This window comes from Pseudophryne corroboree, chromosome 1 (genome assembly GCF_028390025.1).
Source record: "Pseudophryne corroboree isolate aPseCor3 chromosome 1, aPseCor3.hap2, whole genome shotgun sequence".
Lineage (NCBI taxonomy): Eukaryota > Metazoa > Chordata > Amphibia > Anura > Myobatrachidae > Pseudophryne > Pseudophryne corroboree.
Window position 1 is genome coordinate 768,212,565 of NC_086444.1, and position 22,028 is coordinate 768,234,592.

The following is a 22,028-nucleotide window of genomic DNA, read 5'->3' on the forward strand; positions in this document are numbered from 1 at the left end:
CCAGCGCCACACCTGCCGCCCAGCTCCGCACCAGCAGACCCCCCCCCTCACCTGTGTACAGGCAGCGCTCCATGATCCCCCAGCTCCTCCTTCCCCGTAGCACAACCATTTCTCCTTCCGGCTGCAGGGGGTGGAGGAGGAGCCCGTGGACTCCCAGCACACGTCACCTTCCGGGAGGTGACGGACACCACAGAGACCCCCTGCAAACCTTCTCACAGGCATCGCAGGGGGCCTCCGTCATCGCTTTGCAATTCTAATCGCATAAGTTAGTACATATGCGATTAGCATCGCTGCGGTGGGCGGTGATGTATTTAATACATCCCACCCTGGAGGAAAGGGGGGCTCCACTGGTTTGCCCTCACTGTGATCAGGGACACATTGGGAGGGAGCCAGGAGATCCCTCTGAGATTGGCGGATGCTGGAAGATTATCTTCTAGCAGCAGTACAGTTTTATAGTTTAGGTGACATTCAGCAGTTTTCTGACATTATAGATCACCTGTAATATAAATATGTGTATATATATATATATATATATATATATATATATATACCAAGATGTCTCTAGATATACAGCAGAAGTTATTGAATGCAGATGACAAGTTGTAAGTGTGTATGGAACATGCATAGGCGCAGTTACTTGGACTGCATCGTTCTGTCATTCAGTGTACAGGAGCAGTGTGGAGCTGTGACACCACAGTAGTGTGTGAGTACAGGGAGAATGCCAGGGTCTGTAGGGATCACGGTGATTACACAGGGCACAGCATATACAGGGCATAGCATATGGCCACCTTGCTGTGAGGGGCGCTGCCCGCTCAGGTTGCTGCACCCTCTCCCACGTCAGCCACCGCCCTCTGCCTCTCAGGGTGGGTGGGGCGAGCGGACAGTCCCAGTGTGAGGTAGGAGAGGAAGAAAACACCCAGGAGAGCAGCCCTCCCCTGATATATAACAGAGGCGGAAGTTCTATAGACAGCAGCAACAGAGACGGAGAGCAGCCAGCCAGTGTCTCGGTGCCCTGTTCACTACACACCGCCGGCACAGCATTACAGGTGGGTGCTATAGCGCTGCGCTGCCCTGCCCTGAGCTAGCAGGTGTGTGTATGCGCCCAGTGCACCCAGCCGTACAGTGTGCTGCGCTCTGCTATCTCTCAGAGGGTGAGGTCACCGCACTTTAGTATATGAAGTCACGGTGTAGATGCTTCTCTGTGTTATGGGGGCTGCTTAGTATGTTATACAGCCCTGTGCTAGTAGTATGTTATACAGCCCTGTGCTAGTACAGGCACCTCTGCCCCCCCCCCCCCCCCCCGCTTTGTGTACCTGTGTGACTGTGTTGGTGACTGAGCATATAGCAGAGGACTGTGGGTACGGGGCAGAGGTCTACACACTACCTGTCCAGGCACGATACTGCTCTGACACTGCTCCTATTCCTGTCTAGCAGTAGTGTGTTACTACTCACCCAGCACTGGAGACAACTAGCAATGTATGGGAGACGGTGACACCGCTGGGTGTGTGTCATTCACTTTTACAACCCAAGTAATGTTTTGCTACACATTATTTTCTTTCTTAAATATTCTGTTTGGGAAATAAATGGAAATGTTACAGTGTTCTACTCTGAAATAAAAATGTCATGCAACTGATATTTACCCTCTATGGTTTTGCAGATTATTATATGACTGAGCAGGTCTCTTATATTTTTTTTTTTTTTTTTAATCCTATCTTTTTTTTTTTTTCTGTTGAATGAAGAAAAGATTCATACCTTCTTAAGCAGCTTGTGACAGTCAGTCTGAGCTTTAGTCAGTGGCTTCCTGTCAGTCTGGTAACATTATTTTTATTTAATTGTGCTAATGCTGAGCTGGAACTTCAGAAAGGAAGTGCCCACACAGGGACACAATGCTCCAGCTCAGGGATCTCTAGCAGAGGGGAAATATGCTGCTCTTCAATTGGCAGCCATATAAGTGGGCGATTGCATGGAGTCAGAAGATTACAGTTTCTTCTTCTTTTCATCTGAAATCATTAGCTAGTTCACTTAGATGTTTTAAAACAGATGTACTGCTTCAGGCTTTTCTTCCTTTGTTAATCATCATTCTGAGTTGACTCCTAACTATTATGTTCCTATGTGTCACATAATGTAAGAGGGGAAGGAAGGTGTGGATACTTCTTAGAGTTTAGTACAGTGCTTTTATTGCAGTAAACTGTGGCGGCAGAAGTGTCTGTATCTTTCAAGCTCATCTGTGAGTAACCCCTTTTTTTTCCCTTCCAAACAATCTCCCTTTTTATTTAAGTTTAGCAGATGATAATGCATGTTGAATGCAGTCAAGGGCAGATACAGGGTGTGTTTGGTTTCATAATCGCTAGGCATAAAATAACTAGGAATGAATGATTGCAGAACAATGTTAACTCTGTATGTCCTACTAAAGGTGATGTTGTTTTACACTTTGTCTGTGAAATAAATTAGTCACAACGTCTATTTCAGTAACTTTAGGGCCCTATACACTACAAGGATATGTCCTGAGGCTGAAGTCGGAGGCGATTTCCCTTGAACTCTCCTGGGAGCTTCCCGGGAGTGGTTCCATACGATTTGGTACATTTTGCATGCGATATATTGTGTGCGATCCCAGCCATGCCTGCGGGAACAGACATATCACGAGTGCAGCACTAACGATCTAGGGGTGCCGATCCAACCCTCACGGGAAGGCACATCGGATCGGAAACACATCCAAAATACCCGATATATCATCCCGAATGCCCGAAATTGGATGAAATCGGGCATTAACGTTCTAGTGTATAGGGCAACTTACTGTGTCCATCTAGCCCTACACATTCATTGGATTTAAAAGAAGCGCTAAATCTCTGTCACTCATAACAAGTTTTTCATTCAGTTGGACTGAAGTCATGTTGTTCATTCAATGGTAATTTCTGCATCTATCCTGTTTTTTTTTTTTTCTCTCTTGTTTTTATTGCAAATATCTTCTTTTTATCGCTCTTTAAACTTTCTCGCCGTGTTCTGCCTGCTATAACATACACACACACATATATATATATATATATATATATATATATATATATATATATATATATATATATATATATATATATATATATATATATATTCATTCTCTTTCGGTGCTCATAAAGAAACACAAGGAAACAAAGTACTTTTAGACAGGAGACCTAGCTGGTATTGACTCATTTACAGTGATGGCCAGGGCTGCCATCTAGAAATGTGCGGTTCAGTACAACTGAAACAAGTAGGACCCCCCAACTTTTCAAAACCCCTCACCAACCCAATGGATACACACAAGACAGACAAAAAAAAAAAAAATCTAGATGAAAACTATTAAAGAGAATAAAATATTTAAAAATGAAAGATTAAAAAAATAAAGCACACTATGAGAACTTCTGAGATCCTCTTTTACTGTGTAATAAGCCCACCCATTGGAAGCAGGGGGAGGCAAACAAGAGGGGCAGGGGCACCTGCAGACAGGGGCTGGCTGGCAACTTTCAGCCTTGGGGGGCAGACTCAAGCAAGTGGCCCAGCTTTTCACAGGGAATGCAATTAGAAAATGGCCCTGGAACACTTAAATGGCACCGGCTCGGGAGGCAGATGGCACCCTGCCCAGCCAGCCCCTGCCTGCAGATAGGAATTAGCAGTTGTTCAGACTCTGGATTGTAGCTACCTGAGAGGTAAGGGCCGGGACACTCCTACCACATGCCCAATCTAACTCCTGCTGTGCCAGTGAGTACAGTCTGACAAGTGTGCCTGGTGGCACTGTTATTCTGGCTGAGAATGTTTCTTATCCACAGGCATTTCATGGCTGGGTTCATCTGTACCAGCGGGCCCCCAAACATGAGTTCCACCTGATGGTGGCTCTGGTGTAGATGGGTGGGGGTATTTTATCATGCTAAATGTGTCTTCCCAACAGATGCTGATGTAATGAAATTAGAATATTACATAAACGTATTACATGTATTTTCTTAAGCAGTTAAGAAACTAAATTGTTGAGAAGGAAGCTAGTATAGTCTTAAATCACCCTTTTTTTATTTAAACACTTTCTGCAAAAATGATTTATGTGAACCCATTAATGTATTTGTCAATTAAATACATTTTTGGCATGCTGACTAATGTTAACAGGTATTTGCAAGAGCTTTGCCTGGTTGGGCTGTAATGCATTGCTGTAGCCCTACAGTTTTTAGTTGGTAGTGTGAACGCTTCTTTTAATTTGTTTATTTTTGTACATATTAAACAGTTTGACACACTTTCTACTAAACACTCATTATGATAATAGATATGATTAGCTAAGCTGATTGCAACAGTTCTTGCAGCCAATGAGAAACCACAAGAATCCCACATTGGACAAATTTAGTATTTACTTATTGAATCATGTGGTGATGTGAGCTGTGCAGAGTGAATTTGCAACAAAGAACTACTGTTTCTCCACACAGTGAAAAAGTGTGTGATACACAAACTAGCAATGATTTTTAAGATTATTGGCTGGCTTTTTTTTATTCATCCAAGTTTACCAAAATGTAAATATATAAATATTTTTATGGCTAGGACATGCTACCAAAATTCAGGATTTGTATTGTTGGTTTTGTAATTTTGCAAGGCTATAGCAGTGCGGAGAGTGTAAAGGTTAGCATTACTGCCTCACAGCACTAGGGTCATGGGTTCAATTCCCACCCTGTCCCTAACTGTGTGTAGTTTGTATATTCTACCAGTGTTGGTGTGGGTTTCCTCTGAGTACTCCTGTTTCTTCCCACAATCCAAAAATCTACTGGCAGGTTAATTGGCTCCAAACAAAAAATAAACACTAAAACTAAACCCTAGTGTAATAGTATGTGCGTGTACATATGTTTAGGGGAGACTAGATGGGCCAAGTAGTTCCTATATGCCATGAAATTATGTTCTATTTCAAACTGATCAAGCTGATTATAATGGAGCACAGGGAATTAGATGCTTTAGCTGTACTGGTCAATGACTATGCTGGATGTGTGATCATTACTTAACTGAAGCTAATGGTAATGCAGTGATTAACATGGTAATGTTTATATGTTGGGGCTGATGCATCGTAGAATTATGTCATTGCTGCTACATTGCACAAAACTTAATGTGTATTTTAGTCTGTATCTCTGCAGCTGGACCATCGCTATCCATATGCTTGGTTTCATAGCCCTAAGCAGTATCTGAGCGCTCTTACACAAGCCCTTTCCTTGATGTAAACAATCCGTTGGAAAAGAGGCATGGTATGCACAACTCTGCATAGCCCACAATTCCAGCAACACACCATGTCTGAATTTAGCATATATGAAAACACTCCGTTACTCCCTGTCAGTTGTAAGTGATTATGGGGCAGATTTATTAAGCCTGGTGAAGTGATAAATTACCAGCCAATCAGCTCCTAACTTCCATGTTACAGGCTGGGTTTGAAAAATGACAGCTAGGAGCTGACTGGCTGGTGCTTTATCACCTACCGTTTTATCACTTCACCAGGCTTAATAAATCTGCCCCTATGTACTTAAGATGGGTATGACTCTGCTTTACCTGGAATTGTGTACACTCTATTCCAGAGCCACCAGTATGAAAACATATTGGGCAAGATTGGTCAAGCATCGTATTTTGAATATGATGCATCCCGCTAATGATAGAACATTCTATGTGTGCGATCAGTGGCTGCTGGCGTTCACTGCAGGACAAGCAGGAGAGCGATTAACCAATGATTGCTCATATTGGTAATAGCTCTGGAACCTGTTCCTACAAAGGCCAATATAGCCTTTACAATCATTGGAAGGGGAATGGGATTGCCAATTCATTGGTTTAGTAGCCATATTGATACCAGGAGATCACCCAGGCTCATTGCACTGCTGTTTATGTGGGAGATTTAACGTGCATGCTTTGCTGAACACTTCCTGTTTAAGCAAGGGCTGTTCTGTATATGTGACTTAATTTGTTTGATAAAGCTGGGCAAGCATTCTACCATTCCCTATGATGATTTGGACACTGACCTATGGTTGGTGTTATTTTGCATAGGCCTTAACAGTCAAGATGACTGAGCAATACTGTGACCTGATGGTTCCGTACGAAAACCCTCACCGCTTTCGCGTCCCGTCCCCAGTACACAGAATGGATGTTTAGGTCACACGAGACCTGGCCACATAGGGGATTCCCGCTTACCGTCAGTAACCACCTGTTACTGACTCCACCCAATGTGCAGTGGGCGGGTTTTCGCTGCCACTACCAAACTCCTAACCTGCCATGGCGTTTGGAACCACGGTTCTGCTCTGTATGCATCGACACGCCGCCTTACCACACCTGTGTGGTGCTGACAAATCCCCACTAGTCGCTTGACTAGGTTTCTGCCGGTAGCTGGCGGAACTTGAAGACGCTGGTTACACTCTGGACAGCCGGCAAACTGAGCTAGGTTTTGCCTAGCCCTGCTGGTCACAAGATGAAGCGGTCATCTTTGGTCAGAAGATCTTTATTCACCCAAATAGTTCTGAAAAGAACTTCAGCAATACAGCAGATGTTTATAGCAGAAGAAAATGGTATAATACACTCTGGAGCTCACAGGCCTCCTCTTTTTATACAGTAAAACCACGATACATGTCAGGGAGTAGTCGTCCCCTCCCCGCCCCCCCCCCGAGTCCTTTCCATCCAATCAGGATATCTTACAACATTTAAATAAATTAACATTTTAAAAGGATGTAAGTGCATGAAGCAATTTCCTCCTTCCTGTCACACACAGACAAGGTTTGGTGTAATTTAAACATAAAACTGCATCCTAGATAATGCAACCTAAGAAATCTTACATCAGACTGTTGTTAAATGAAACCAACTAGTTTGCATTCATAAAACACAATGTGATTAACATGTTCCTGTCTCTCACACCTCCATGTAAAACCAGTGATGGCTTATCACACAACAAGAGATGCTGGAAACACAAACGGTCTTCTCTCCAAACCTTCCTTTGTATCTCAAAGAAAATGTTTGGCCACCAAAAGCCTACCAATTGTTACCTATTCCCTGCAGGAAGCTAGGACAATTAACATACGACTTTCTATGCAAAAGTGTCTCAAGAACTATTGTCAAGGCCTTTTTAGAAACAAAATACCTTGTACTTTTCTCAAGTGACCTGTCCCTGCAGTTCTATAACCGCGCAGTCCATCGTTCCCCTAACTGCGCGCTGCGCAGCGCTATAACATATGAAGACACATTATTAAACATACATTTAGTTACGTATAGTGCATGGTGCCTAGAGCCAGGTGTTCCTTTTTAAAATGGCACCTAGTGCCCATTGTCCAAATGGCGCCGGGCAGCTGAGGTTTAACCCCTTCAGTGCCATGGCTGCCATTACACATGTGGCTGGGGGTCTCTCCGGCCACAAATACTAATATGCAAAAGTGCTTACTGTCAATTAATAATTATGCCTGTATTCCAGTACACAAATGTGACTATCAACTCACTTAAATGGTGCTTATCTTCCCCTTGTAAATGACTGAGAAAATCTAGTAAAATGATTGGTAATTGAGTAAAATAAAATGTTACCCATCCATTATTCTAGTACAAATGGCAGTGGCACCAAACTTATGCAAGAGTTCCCTTTTATCTGTGCTTCTCTCCTCTCACATCTATATTTATCCATCCCTTAAAATATTTTGTCTTTATTTAGACGTTCACTTAACATTTTACATTAATGGCACTTGAGGAGATTATTTTCTAGCACCCTAATTGTTTTGGCAGGACATCCGATGTTCTTGGCCCAGTCTCTTTGCAGTCACAGTACATGTAGTAATTTTTGTTCTTCACTGGTTGATTTCAAGTATTGGATATCTTGAAAGCCAGCAAACTCCACTTGATACATCACATAACAAGCAAAACGTAATTTAAAAGAGAGTTGTAAAGTACAAATGTAGTTGAATAACTAAAATTGCAGTAATTGGTTGTCTTAGACAGTCTCTCAGAATCCTTCAACTACTACTAAATGGCACGGACAACGGCACTTCTATATTTCATGTGGGGAAGACAGATGTTGCACAAATATGTTAGAGCTGCTCTAGTATGCAGGGACTATTGTTGCACTAACAATGTGGGACAGATGTCCTTGAGATGAAAGCATACAGGGCTGTGCCCTCAGGAGCATGCATGTGGGTGAAGCTAATGGCTTTGGGTTTATTTCAATCGGCCAACATTAATGCTCTTATCTATAGCTTATTTGTCTCTTTGCACAGAAGGGACTGTGTATGCACGGAAGTGGTTCCAGGACCCTGAGCAAGTCTAGTTGTTCACTTAAGAACACTTGGTTCAATTTAGGTATCAAGAAGAACCTGCTTTTGGACTTCTATTACAGATGCTACATGTTTATTTAGAGTTGACTTCTTAAAGTAAGCTTTATAACCTAATGAGTAGTGCAAAACATATATAAATGGGGTTATGGTAAACCCTGTGAATTGGGGGATAACTCTGCTAATGTTGGTAGAGAAGTGTACAAATGACTTTTAATCCTGGCAGTCCTTTCATCTTGCTAGCCCGGTAGTACAATGCTATCTATATCACATGCTGTAGTGTTCTGCATATTCACTGAATGCCAGAAGCTGGATTAAATGCTTTGACTCTGCGACAGTGGTGACGCAGACGTGTGGAATGAATTCTCACCGTGTAATGCAAAATCTGACCAGAGTGTTATAACCACTCGGAGTTGCAGGCCGTTGCACATTACAGTAAGAAAAACAAGACAGAGATTCAGGGCAAAGACTGAAATGAGAGGCTTTGCTCCAGTGATACACATGTACAGTATACAACAATACAATATTTCTTACTAACAAGGCATTACTTGCTGTCTGAACACCTGGAGGATTGCGTTCCCTTCGTACACTGATGTTTGTATGTATCAGAGCTGTGGAGTCAATACATCAAACTTTCTCCGGCTGGGTCCACAGGTTATCCACAGGATAACATTGGGATATGCCGGAGCGACAGCAGAAATGGCACCAAATAGTCACGAGCTGTCTGGCCTCCCAGGATGCATTGGGGCTCCTCCATATCCTGCCCACTGACTCAGTCAAATCAGTTTTTTGTTTGGTGCGGCAGGAGCCGGACCATGGTCACAGGGCTGCTGTTAAGGGCAGCCCTAAGCTTTTATTATTTTATTTTTATAGTCTTACTATGTTTCTCTAACGTCCTAGAGGATGCTGGGGACTCCATAAGGACCATGGGGATAGACGGGCTCCGCAGGAGACATGGGCACTTTAAGAGACTTTGGCTCTGGGTGTGCACTGGCTCCTCCCTCTATGCCCCTCCTCCTCCAGTTTGATACTGTGCCCAGTGGAGACTGGGTGCTTTTAGGGAGCTCTCCTGAGTTTCCTGTCAGAAAGTATTTTAGTTAGGTTTTTTATTTTAAGGGAGCCTGCTGGCAACAGACTCCCTGCATCGAGGGACTGAGGAGAGAGAAACAGACCTACTTCTCTGAGTTTCAAGGCTCTGTTTCTTAGGCTACTGGACACCATTAGCTCCAGAGGGATTGGTACACAGGTCTCACCCTCGCCGTCCATCCCAGAGCCGCGCCGCCGTCCTCCTCGCAGAGCCGGAAGATAGAAGCCGGGTGAGTATGAGAAGAAAAGAAGACTTCAGAGGCGGCAGAAGACATCTTGATCTTCATAGAGGTAACGCACAGCAGTGAAGCTGTGCGCCATTGCTCCCATTCACCTCACACACATCTGTCACTGTAAGGGTGCAGGGCGCAGGGGGGGGCGCCCTGGGCAGCAATATAAACCTCTCCTGTGGCAAAAGTACATATATACATGTACAGCTGGGCACTGTACATGTATATAAATTGCCCCTGCCATGTTTTTAAGAATTTTGAGCGGGACAGAAGCCCGCCGCCGAGGGGGCGGAGCTTCTCCCTCAGCACTCACCAGCGCCATTTTCTCCACAGCACAGCGCTGAGAGGAAGCTCCCCGGACTCTCCCCTGCTTACTCATGGTGACAGAGGGTTTTCAAGAGGGGGGGGCACATAATTGGCGCATATACATACATAAAGGCGCTACTGGGTAAACATTCTGTGTTTTTCCTGGGTCATATAGCGCTGGGGTGTGTGCTGGCATACTCTCTCTCTGTCTCTCCAAAGGGCCTGGTGGGGAACCTGTCTTCAGAAAAGAGCTTCCCTGTGTGTGTGTGGTGTGTCGGTACGCGTGTGTCGACATGTCTGAGGTTGAAGGCTCACCTAAGGAGGAGGGGGAGTGTATGAATGTAAGGTCTCCGTCGGCAGCGCCGACACCTGACTGGATGGATATGTGGAATGTCTTAAGTGCTAATGTAAATTTATTGCACAAAAGATTAGACAAAGCTGAGGCTAGGGAACAGTCAGGGAGTCAAACCATGTCTGTCCCAATGTCGCCGGGACCTTCGGGGTCTCAGAAGCGCACACTATCCAAAATAGTTGACACAGATACCGACACGGATTCAGACTCCAGTGTCGACTACGATGATGCAAAATTGCAGCCAAAAGTGGCTAAATGTATTCGATATATGATTATTGCAATAAAAGATGTTTTGCATATCACAGAGGATCCCCCTGTCCCTGACACGAGGGTTCACATGTATAAAGGAAAAGAAACCTGAGGTCACTTTTCCATCCTCGCATGAGCTGAACGAATTATGCGAAAAAGCTTGGGAACTCCAGACAAAAAACTGCAGATTCCCAAAAGGATTCTTATGGCGTATCCTTTCCCGCCAAAGGACAGAATACGGTGGGAATCCTCCCCTAGGGTAGACAAAGCATTGACACGCTTATCAAAAAGATAGCGCTGCCATCCCAAGATACGGCTACCCTCAAGGATCCTGCTGACCGCAAGCAGGAGGTTACCTTGAAGTCCATTTACACACATTCTGGTACGATACTCAGACCGGCAATTGCATCGGCCTGGGTTTGTAGTGCTGTAGCAGCATGGACAGATTCCTTATCAGCGGAAATTGAGACCCTTGATAAGGATACCATTTTAATGACCCTAGGGCATATAAAAGATGCTGTCTTTTATATATGAGGGATGCTCAAAGAGACATTAGTTTACTGGGTTCCAGAATAAACGCTATGTCTATTTCTCCTAGGCGAGTCTTATGGACCCGACAGGTGATGCCGACTCAAAGAGGCATATGGAGTTTTTACCTTACAAGGGTGAGGAATTATTTGAAGAAGGCCTCTCGAACCTCGTCTCCACAGCTACGGCAGGTAAATCAAATTTTTTGCCTTATGTTCCCTCACAACCTAAGAAAGCGCCTCATTATCAAATGCAGTCCTTTCGTTCAAATAAAAGCAAAAGAGTACGTGGATCGTCCTTTCTTGCCAGAGGTAAGGGCAGAGGGAAAAAGCTGCACAACACAGCTAGTTCCCAGGAACAGAAGTCCTCCCTGGCCTCTGCAAAATCCACCGCATGACGCTGGGGCTCCCCTGAGGGAGTCCGCTCCAGTGGGGGCACGTCTTCGACTTTTCAGCCACATCTGGGTTCACTCACAGGTGGATCCCTGGGCAATAGAAATTGTTTCTCAGGGATTCAAGCTGGAATTCGAAGAGGTGCCCTTTCGCCGGTTTTTCAAATCTGCGCTACCGACTTCTCCCCTAGAAAGGGAGATAGTGTTACATGCGATTCACAAATTGTGTCTTCAACAAGTGGTAGTCGAGGTTCCCCTGCTTCAAAGAGGGAAGGGATACTACTCAACTCTGTTTGTGGTCCCGAAAGCGGACGGTTCGGTCAGACCCATTTTGAATTTAAAATCCCTAAACCTTTACTTAAAACGGTTCAAGTTCAAAATGGAATCGCTCAGAGCGGTCATCGCCAGCCTGGAAGGGGGAGATTTTATGGTATCTCTGGACATAAAGGATGCATACCTGCATATTCCCATATATCCTCATCAGGCGTACCTGAGATTTGCGGTACAGGATTGTCATTACCAATTTCAGACGTTGCCGTTTGGGTTTTCCACGGCCCGAGGATTTTCACCAAGGTAATGGCGGAAATGATGGTGCTCCTGCGCAAGCAGGGTGTTACAATTATCCCATACTTGGACGATCTCCTCATAAAAGCGAGATCACGGGAGAAGTTGCTGAGCAGCGTATCACTTTCACTGAAGGTGTTACAGCAACACGGCTGGATTCTCAATATTCCAAAGTCGCAGCTGAATTCTACGTCTCGTTTGACCTTCTTGGGCATGATTCTGGACACAGACCAGAAAAGGGTTTTTCTTCCGACAGAAAAAGCTCAAGAACTCATGACTCTGGTCAATAGCTTATTGAAGCCAAAACAGGTGTCAGTGCATCACTGCACTCGAGTCCTGGGAAAGATGGTGGCATCATACGAAGCCATTCCCTTCGGCAGGTTCCATGCGAGGACTTTCCAATGTGACCCGGACCACTTGTCCAGTAGGTCCCATCAACAAATTCATCAGCGGATCACCCTGTCCCCCAGGGCCAGGGTATCTCTCCTGTGGTGGCTGCAGAGTGCTCACCTCCTAGAGGGCCGCAGGTTCGGCATTCAGGACTGGATCCTGGTGACCACGGACGTGAGCCTCCGAGATTGGGGAGCAGTCACACTGGGAAGAAATTTCCAAGGTCTTTGGTCAAGTCAGGAAACTTGTCTCCACATCAACATCCTGGAACTGAGGGCCATATACAATGCCCTACGTCAAGCGGAGGCATTACTTTGCGACCAACCAGTTCTGATCCAGTCAGACGTCACCGCAGTAGCTCATGTAAACCACCAAGGCGGCACAAGGAGCAGAGTGGCGATGGCGGAAGCCACCAGAATTCTTTGCTGGGCGGAGAATCATGTAAGTGCACTGTCAGCAGTGTTCATTCCGGGAGTGGACAACTGGGAAGCAGACTTCCTCAGCAGACACGACCTACATCCGGGAGAGTGGGGACTTCATCAGAAAGTCTTCGCGCAGATTGCAAGTTAGTGGGGACTGCCCCAAATAGACATGATGGCGTCCCGTCTCAACAAAAAACTACAAAGGTATTGCGCCAGGTCAAGAGACCCTCAGGCGGTAGCTGTGGACGCCCTAGTGACACCGTGGGTGTTCCGGTCGGTCTATGTATTTCCTCCTCTTCCTCTCATACCCAAGGTGTTGAGAATAATGAGAAAAAGAGGAGTGAGAACAATCCTCATTGTTCCAGATTGGCCACGAAGGACCTGGTATCTGGATCTGCAGGAGATGCTCACAGAAGATCCGTGGCCTCTTCCTCTAAGACAGGACCTGTTGCAACAGGGGCCCTGTCTGTTCCAAGACTTACCGCGGCTGCGTTTGACGGCATGGCGGTTGAACGCCGAATCCTAGCGGAAAAAGGTATTCCGGATGAGGTCATTCCTACACTAATAAAGACTAGGAAGGACGTGACATCAAAACATTATAACCGAATATGGCGAAAATATGTTTCTTGGTGTGAGGCCAGGAATGCTCCTACGGAAGAATTCCATCTGGGACGTTTTCTTCACTTCCTACAAACTGGAGTGAATTTGGGCCTAAAATTAGGATCTATTAAGGTTCAGATTTCGGCGTTATCCATTTTCTTTTAAAAGGAATTGGCCTCTCTCCCAGAAGTACAGATGTTTGAAGGGAGTACTGCATATTCAGCCTCCTTTTGTACCTCCGGTGGCGCCTTTGGACCTTAACGTGGTGTTAAGTTTCCTTAAGTCACATTGGTTTGAACCACTTAAAACGGTGGAGTTGAAATATCTCACTTGGGAGGTGGTCATGTTGTTGTTAGCCTTGGCTTCGGCTAGGCGAGTTTCGGAATTAGCGGCTTTATCACATAAAAGCCCCTATCTGGTTTTCCATATGGATAGGGCGGAATTGCGGACCCGTCCTCAATTCCTACCTAAAGTGGTCTCATCTTTTTTCATATGAACCAACCTATTGTCATGCCTGTGGCTACGCGTGACTTGGAGGATTCAGAGTCCCTTGATGTGGTCAGGGCTTTGAAAATTTACGTGGCCAGAATGGCTAGAGTCAGGAAGACAGAAGCACTGTTTGTCCTGTATGCAGCCAACAAGGTTGGCGCTCCCGCTTCAAAGCAGACTATTGCTAGCTGGATCTGTAACACGATTCAGCAGGCGCATTTCTACGGCAGGATTGCCTGTACCAAAATCAGTTAAGGCCCATTCCACTAGGAAGGTGGGCTCTTCTTGGGCGGCTGCCTGGGGAGTCTCGGCACAGCTGTGCCGAGCTGCTACTTGGTCAGGGTCAAACACTTTTGCAAAGTTCTATAAGTTTGATACCTTAGCTGAGGAGTATCTCCTGTTTGCTCAATCGGTGCTGCAGAGTCATCCGCACTCTCCCGCCCGTTTGGGAGCTTTGGTATAATCCCCATGGTCCTTACGGAGTCCCCAGCATCCTCTAGGACGTTAGAGAAAATAAGATTTTAAACCTACCGGTAAATCTTTTTCTCGTAGTCCGTAGAGGATGCTGGGCGCCCGTCCCAAGTGCGGACTATTTCTGCAAGACTTGTATATAGTTGTTGCTTACATAAGGGTTATGTTATAGTTTCATCGGTTTTGGACCGATGCTATGTTGTTTTTTCATACTGTTAACTAGATAGTATATCACAAGTTATACGGTGTGGCTGGTATGAATCTTGCCCTTGGATTAACTAAAATCCTTTCCTCGTACTGTCCGTCTCCTCTGGGCACAGGCTCTATAACTGACGTCTGGAGGAGGGGCATAGAGGGAGGAGCCAGTGCACACCCAGAGCCAAAGTCTTTCTTAAAGTGCCCATGTCTCCTGCAGAGCCCGTCTATCCCCATGGTCCTTACGGAGTCCCCAGCATCCTCTACGGACTACGAGAAAAAGATTTACCGGTAGGTTTAAAATCTTATTTTTTGAGTGATCTTTCTTAACAGCGTCTTAAACGCATGCTAGAAAGAGTCACTCCAACAACTCTCCACCGGGTCGCAACAACGCTTACCTCCGTGGTACAGTCTCGGCGGGCGTCTGTGACGGATGTTCTAGCAGGTCTAGCAGACGTTACCAGGCTGTGGCCGGAGCATGGGGGGGAAGGTAAGTACATCGGTTTCCTCTTACTAGGGGTTTCCGGACACAGCCGCACTGTATTAGAGGAGACTACAAACAGTGGTTGATGCACCGCCACTCTTAAGTTCAACAGCGCTATGCTTTAGGGATCATAGGTGCCAGGACTAGGTTGAGGCTGCGATCCCTAGAGTTTGTCAGCAAGGGGAGTCAGATGCTCTCCTGGCCGCCCCTCCCCCCAGTTAATGACCAGTTTCCGTGCGTCTACCGTCCATGAACTGATGACCTCCCTTCCGTATCAGACGCTACCACGAGGGTACTCTGTCGCAGCTTAGTCCGCTGCAGTTGTGTACACTAGAGTTGCCGCCAAGTCCGGGTCGCAGACAGGAGCGTCTACATACACTCATCGTTCACTAAGCGTCTGTGTCCGTTATCAGTTACCGGAGCGGCAGTGTACACTAGTAGCGTCTGAATCCACTCGGCGTCTTTCGAGAGTATTGATCGATCTTGGAAGTGGGGTGAGTCTCCCTGTATCCCACTCTACTGAGTAAGGATTATACAGTACTAAGATTCTATCTACTTGTTAGTACGAATAGTTAATTTTGGTACACAATGCATATGAGGCCTGTACAGTACTGTTGTTTTCTGCATATTATGTCTAAAAACTTGTTGTAATAGCTGTTTAAAAACAGAGATACAGTAATTGTACTCCTACATACTAGAAAAGTATTTTTGTGGTTGATTATATTCTCATATGACAATTTTTAACGTGACTGATTGCTAGTGTGATTGCTGACTTTATATATGTTTGTCAGTATTGTTTCTGAACCTCAATTCAGGTGAACGGGTTGTGGTCAGCTTGATATCACTTCTATATCTATATAGGTGATTTTCAGTCACAGAGAGTGTAGTATTTGTGAAAAAACGGATTATTTACCATGTCGGTGAGTGGCAAAAGTGACGAGGAATCAGACTTCTACACCCGTAACATGCTTATCTGGTAAACAGGGTTTTTGCATGGAATAGCCCAGTATCTTACTTATGAGGGGCAACGCCCTGCAAGAAGGGGTGTGGTCACACAGACCTTGTCTACAATAGCTAACAGATTAGCACCTGCAGTTCCACCCCCGGGAATAGGTTACACTATTAACCCATACATGCAGCTCCCTCCTTATGGTTTGGTTCCAGCAAGTAGCCAGGGTAAAACCAGGGTAGATACATCCATGTTACAGACTACACAATGAAACAGATGAGGATACAGTGTATTCAAATACCCCATATGATGTTCCGTCGGAGGGTTTCAGCTCAGAGGATATAGCTGAGCTTATTGATGCCATGAAGGCTATTCTGTCTCTGGAGGAATCAGCCAAAGCAGTGTCAAAAGCTAAAGGCAGAGCAAAAGGGAAAGGGGCCAATAAACGTCCAGCTTCCAAACCAGAACAGAAGACATCAGTCTAAGGGAGCGGGCCTCCGCCTGGAGGACTCCAGGGTTGGGGACCGACTCCTTCACTTTGCACACATATGGCATCAGTCGACGACAAATGCTTGGGTGCAGAAGGTGGTATCTCTCGGTTATGTTTTCCCTTTCAAGAGGCAGCCTCCTCAAAGGATTTTTTGCAGCAACCCGTCTCGTATAGAGTCGAAGACCAATGCCCTGCAAGAAGCAGTTCAGAAATTGCTTCAGTCTGGGATAATTATCCCATTTCCCCACACACAACGGGGACAGGGTTTTTACTCCAATCTATTTTTGATTCAGAAGCCAAATGGGTCATTCGGACCAATTCTCAATCGCAAAATGTTTAACAAATACATTTGGGTACCACTTGGAAATGTTACGTTCCATAGTTTTGGCTATGGAATCAGCAGATTACATGGTATCTTTGGATATACAGGATGCTTACCTACATGTGCCCATAGCACGATCCCTTCAGTGTTGCCTCAGGTTGGCCATCCTTCAGCAACATTTGCAGTTCCAGGCTTTGCCCTTTGGGCTAGCGACAGCCCCCAGGGTATTTACCAAAATTATGGTGGTTATGGCAGATTATCTCCGTAAACAGGGGATAAGCATTTTTTCATACCACGACGATCTTTTAATCCTGGCACAAACCCAGGAATTACTCTTCAGCCATCTCCAACAGTCTGTCTACAAGGACACGGATGGCTCATAAATGGGGAAAAATCATCTCTAAATCCGTCACAACGGATGGTTCATTTGGGGGCCATATTGGATTCAAGTCTACAAAGAATAATTTTACCTTGGAAAAAGATATCTAAGGTGCAAGAATGACTCAGGAGTTGTTGCACAATATCAGTCCATGCAGTAATGCGACTGATGGGTCTGATGGTGTCAACATTCGACATGGTGGAATATGCACAATTCCACTCCAGACCTCTACAACACCTCATTCTGACCAGATGGAACGGAAGACATCAGACAATAAAAAGACAGATGATAAAGCTTCCAATAAACGTAAAAAGGTCACTAACCTGGTGACTAAAGATGGACCATCTAGACAAGGGGAGTCCCTTTTGGATAACAGATTGGCAAGGCCTGACAGAAGTTGCTTAGATATATATATATATATATATATATATCTATATATATATCTATCTCTCTGGTTCAGGCAAAGGACTTTCTGCAAGGAAGACCAGTCCAGATCCGCTCAGACAATGCAACAGCAGTAGCGTACCTCAATCATCAGGGAGGAAATCAAAGCAAAAGGTTAATGGAGGAAGTAACTCACATACTAAGATGGGCAGAACTCCACCTTCCGGCATTGTCCGCCGTGTCTGTTCCAGAGTGCTGAACTGGGTAGCGGACTCTCTCAGTCGACACACCATTCAGGAAACCGAATGGGCGTTACACCCGGAAGTGTTTCAGACTCTAGTAAACAGAGGGGGTCTGCCAGAGTTAGATCTCATGGCATCCCATCTGAACAACAAAGTTCCGATATATGGGTCAAAAACAAAGGATCCCGGGGCGATCCTTGACGCACTGTCAGAGAAATGGAATTTCTTCTGGCATATCTGTTTCCTCCAATCTCCCTGTTTACCAGGGTGGTAAGGAAAATAAAGCAAGCTAAGGCGGCTATGATTCTAATAGCTCCAGCTTGGCCCAGAAGGCACTGGTACACAGATCTACTAAGGATGTCCGTGGAAGCTCCAATACTGCTCCCTCAATGTCCAGATCTACTAATGCAGTGTCCTTGTTCTCACAGCCATCTGGATTGTCTGTCTTTGACGGAGTAGCTGTTGAAACCTCTATCCTAAAGTCAAGAGGATTTTCACAACATGTAATTCAAACTATGCTTAGAGCAAGAAAACCTTCTTCAGCTTGTATTTATCATCGAATATGGCAAGCCTATATTCATTGGTGTAGTTAAAGGAGTATGGATCCAAGATCTTTTAGTATCCAGGATCTTGGATTTCCTTCAAGCAGGATTGGATAAGGGGTTAAAAGTAGCTTCCTTGAGAGTTCAAGTATCAGCATTAACTGTATGGTTTCAGAAAAAGATTGCTAACCTACTTTCTTTCAGGGAGTGTTGCACATTCAACCTCCGTTTGTTCCTCCTGCAATTCCATGGGTTTTGAATCTGGTTCTTAAAATCCTTAAGGGGGCTCCGTTTGAACCACTTAAGACAGCAGGTCTTAAATGGTTGACAGCTAAAGTTCTCTTTCTACTGACGATGGCGTCAGCTAGAAGAGTGTCAGATTTAGGAGCACTGTCGTATAAGTCTCCTTTTCTGATCTTTTACCCAGATCTAGTTCTGAGAACTGCCTTATCTGGATATCTTCCGAAGGTGGTCTCAAAGTTTTTTCAGGTATCGGGACTTTCTGCGGGAGAAGCGTCGCTGGACGTGGTCTGTGCGTTAAAGAATCTACATAGATCGTACTAGTGCCATCAGAAAGACAGATTCTCTCTTCATTCTCTACGGATATCATAAAAGAGGATGGCCTGCTAGTAAACAGACGCTGGCAAGATGGCTCCAAATGGTAATTTCAGAAGCATATTCTCGTGCTGATCTCCCTGCTCCGGCTAATGTCTCTGCACACTCTACATGTAAGGTAGGTCCTTCATGGGCAGCACGACATGGTGCTTCAGCAGAACAGATTTGCAAGGCAGCCATATGTTCTTCCATTAACACATACATTGGACATTATGCCTTGGATACTTTTGCCTCTCATGATGCGGAATTCGGGCGAAAGGTTCTCCTGTATAATCAGGAGTGTCCTCGCCACTAAAAATGGCTTTGGGAATCCCAATGTTATCCTGTGGATAACCTGTGGACCCAGTCAGAGAAATATACGTTATGGTAAGAACTTACCGTTGATAACGGAATTTCTCCTATGTCCACAGGTATCCACAGGGATCCCACCCTGACGCACCTGATTTGAGGATCTTTACAATCACTAAACCTCTTCCCTCTTGTATGGAAGGGTGTGCATGTGTGTTCTTATCGCCTGAATAGGTTTCTACATAATGCTCCTGCCTAGATTGCTGTGAAAACAACTGATTTGACTGAGTCAGTGGGCGGGATTATATGAAGGAGCCCCGATGCATCCTGGGAGGCCAGAAAGCTCGTGACTATTTGGTGCCATTTCTGCTGTCGTTCCGGCATACCCAATGTTATCCTGTGGATACCTGTGGTCTGTGGACATAGGAGAAATTCCGTTATCAACGGTAAGTTCTTACCATAACGTATATTTTGAATCCTCTATTTTACTACTGTCCGGCTCATGAATTGAAAATAGATATTAATACAAAATGCATGTTTTCACTGTCATACATCCGTAAGCTATAATATTAAAACCACCAACAGGTGAAGGGCATAACATTATCTCATTGCAGTGGCGCATGTCAAGGAGTAGATTTACAGTAGGCAGCAAGTGAACAACCCATATTGGAGTTGTTGTGTTGGAAGCAGAAAAATGGGTACGTTTTAAGGATCTGAGTCACTTTGACAAGGGCCAAATTGTGATGGGTAGATGACTGGGTCAGAGCATATCCAAAACATCAGGTCTTGTGGGGTGTTTCCACTATGGAGTGGGTAGTACCTAGCAAAAGCAGACCAAGGAAGGGTAACCAGTGAACCTGCAATAGGGTCACAGGTGCCCAAGGCTCATTGATGATATGCATGAGGAGTGAAGGCAAGCTCCTCTGTTCCTATCCCACAGAAGAGCTACTGTAGCACAGATTGCTAAAAAAGTTAATGCTGGCTATGATCAGTGGTGAAATTATGGCGGTACGGCGTACCGCTAAGAGATTGGCAGGCGGTACGGCCTACCGCCTGACGGCAAACTTCCCGCAGCCTATTATCGCTGCTCCCTGGTCTCCCTCACTGGAGGTGCCATTCAGCGCCTGCTGTCACCTCGCGCCCCAGCCCCCCACTTTCCTCCCCTCCTAGCTGCCAGGCGTAGCAGCATGAGCATCCCGCTCAGTGCGATCCTCATCTCCCGCCTGCAGAAGAAAAAGGCGCTGCAACAGCTCCGTGTCCCTCATCTGTGGGACATGGGACTGATTGGGAGGGAGCCATGCTTGGGGCAGGTGCTGTCGCAACTTGGCTACTGGGTCCCTAGTGTAATCCTCCCAGCTCCGAAGCTGCCACAGGGGATCTGTTTGTGGGAATGGTGCTGCTACTGCTCCCCCTGGTCCACGGCCAGTGTTGTAGGTGAGTGCCTATGCCGCTTCATATAGTGTTTCCCCCTGTGTGATGGCGTGATCCACGCTATCTCCAAATCTTTCTCTCCCGTCCCCCACCCCCCCACACTCCTCCCCCGTGTCCCCTACTCTCCCACGGTGTCCTCCACTCTCCCCCCTGTGTGCCCCTACTCTCTCCTCTGCATGGGAAAAGGTCAACATGAGTTTGATTATTTTTTTTGTCTCATTTTCTTCGTAAAGTGTCCAAGAACCCCCAGTTAGTGCACCGTATTCCCTCGCATGGCTCACTTTGCTCTGTTACCATTCCCAATTGTAGTCCACGTGGATCGTAAAGTATGAAAAAAAAGTGAAAAACTCATGTCGACCTTTTCTTCATGTCGACCTAATGGCCGTGTTGACCCATTTCCTGTGTCAACCTGGAGTCCGGATACCGGCCCCACTCCCCCCAGTGTCCCCACTCTAATGCCCCCTGCAGATTAGGCGACCCGCCGCTGAGCTGCCCGACAGCCGATGTGGCAGATGAGCGACCCGGCGGGGGGGAGGTGACGGGGCAGTGAAGTTTCTTCACTACCCCCGTCACCCGTCTTCATAGAACTGCATGCTAATATGGACGAGATTGTCCATATTGGCCTGCATGCATAAGCGGCCCGGCACCAACTATGAACAAGCGCAGGGTCGCGCGTCGTTCATCGTTGGTGCCTGCACACTGAACGATATGAATGAGTTCTCATTCATTAATGAGCGAGAACATTCATATCATTCACTGTGATTGGCCAGGGTGTAGGGCCCTTAACCCCTTTGGCGTAGCAAGTATAAGGGGCTCTGATGTGTGGTGTAATGTGAATAATGGGCACTACTGTAGATGCTATATGGAATGGAAAAGTAATGTTCCCAGACTGACAAGAAATGGATGGTGTGTCATGTTGACACGCCCCCATTTTTCATGGTCACGCCAATTCTTTTTGTGCGCGCCTGTGGCACACAGTACCACTAGGATTTTTTTTTCGACTTGAACCACTGGCTATGATAGAAATGTGCTAGAATACATAGTGCATCGAAGCTTGCTGTGTAACCGCACAGAATGCCAATGCTGACCCCCCCGTTCACTGCTGAAAGTGCATCATGGGTGTGGTATGTTAGATAGACTAGACTTAGGTCGACCACTATTGGTCGACAGTAAGTAGGTCGACAGGGACTCTAGATCAACATGTACTAGGTTGACATGAGGTTTTTAAAAAACAAAATTGGTGTCGTTTTCTTTGTAGAGTGACCGGGTACCTCAATTAGTGCACTCGCTTTGCTTGCCATGCTTCGGGCAAGGTCCCTCGCTCGGCACAGGTTACCGTTCCCAATTGTAGTC

At 45.8% G+C, this 22,028-nt stretch overlaps 1 protein-coding gene across 5 annotated transcripts in view; it reads left to right on the top strand.

The window, feature by feature from the left end:
* The first annotated feature begins 865 nt into the window (after positions 1-865).
* Positions 866-22,028, top strand: part of PDLIM5 (PDZ and LIM domain 5) — a 386,619-nt gene continuing 365,456 nt past the window's right edge. The window contains exon 1 of one of the 5 annotated variants that reach the window (XM_063917416.1): positions 866-1,046. The gene's annotated coding sequence lies outside the window, so the exon portion shown is untranslated. The remainder of the gene's footprint in view (positions 1,047-22,028) is intronic. The other 4 variants (XM_063917425.1, XM_063917436.1, XM_063917445.1 and 1 more) reach the window with 4 other exon arrangements.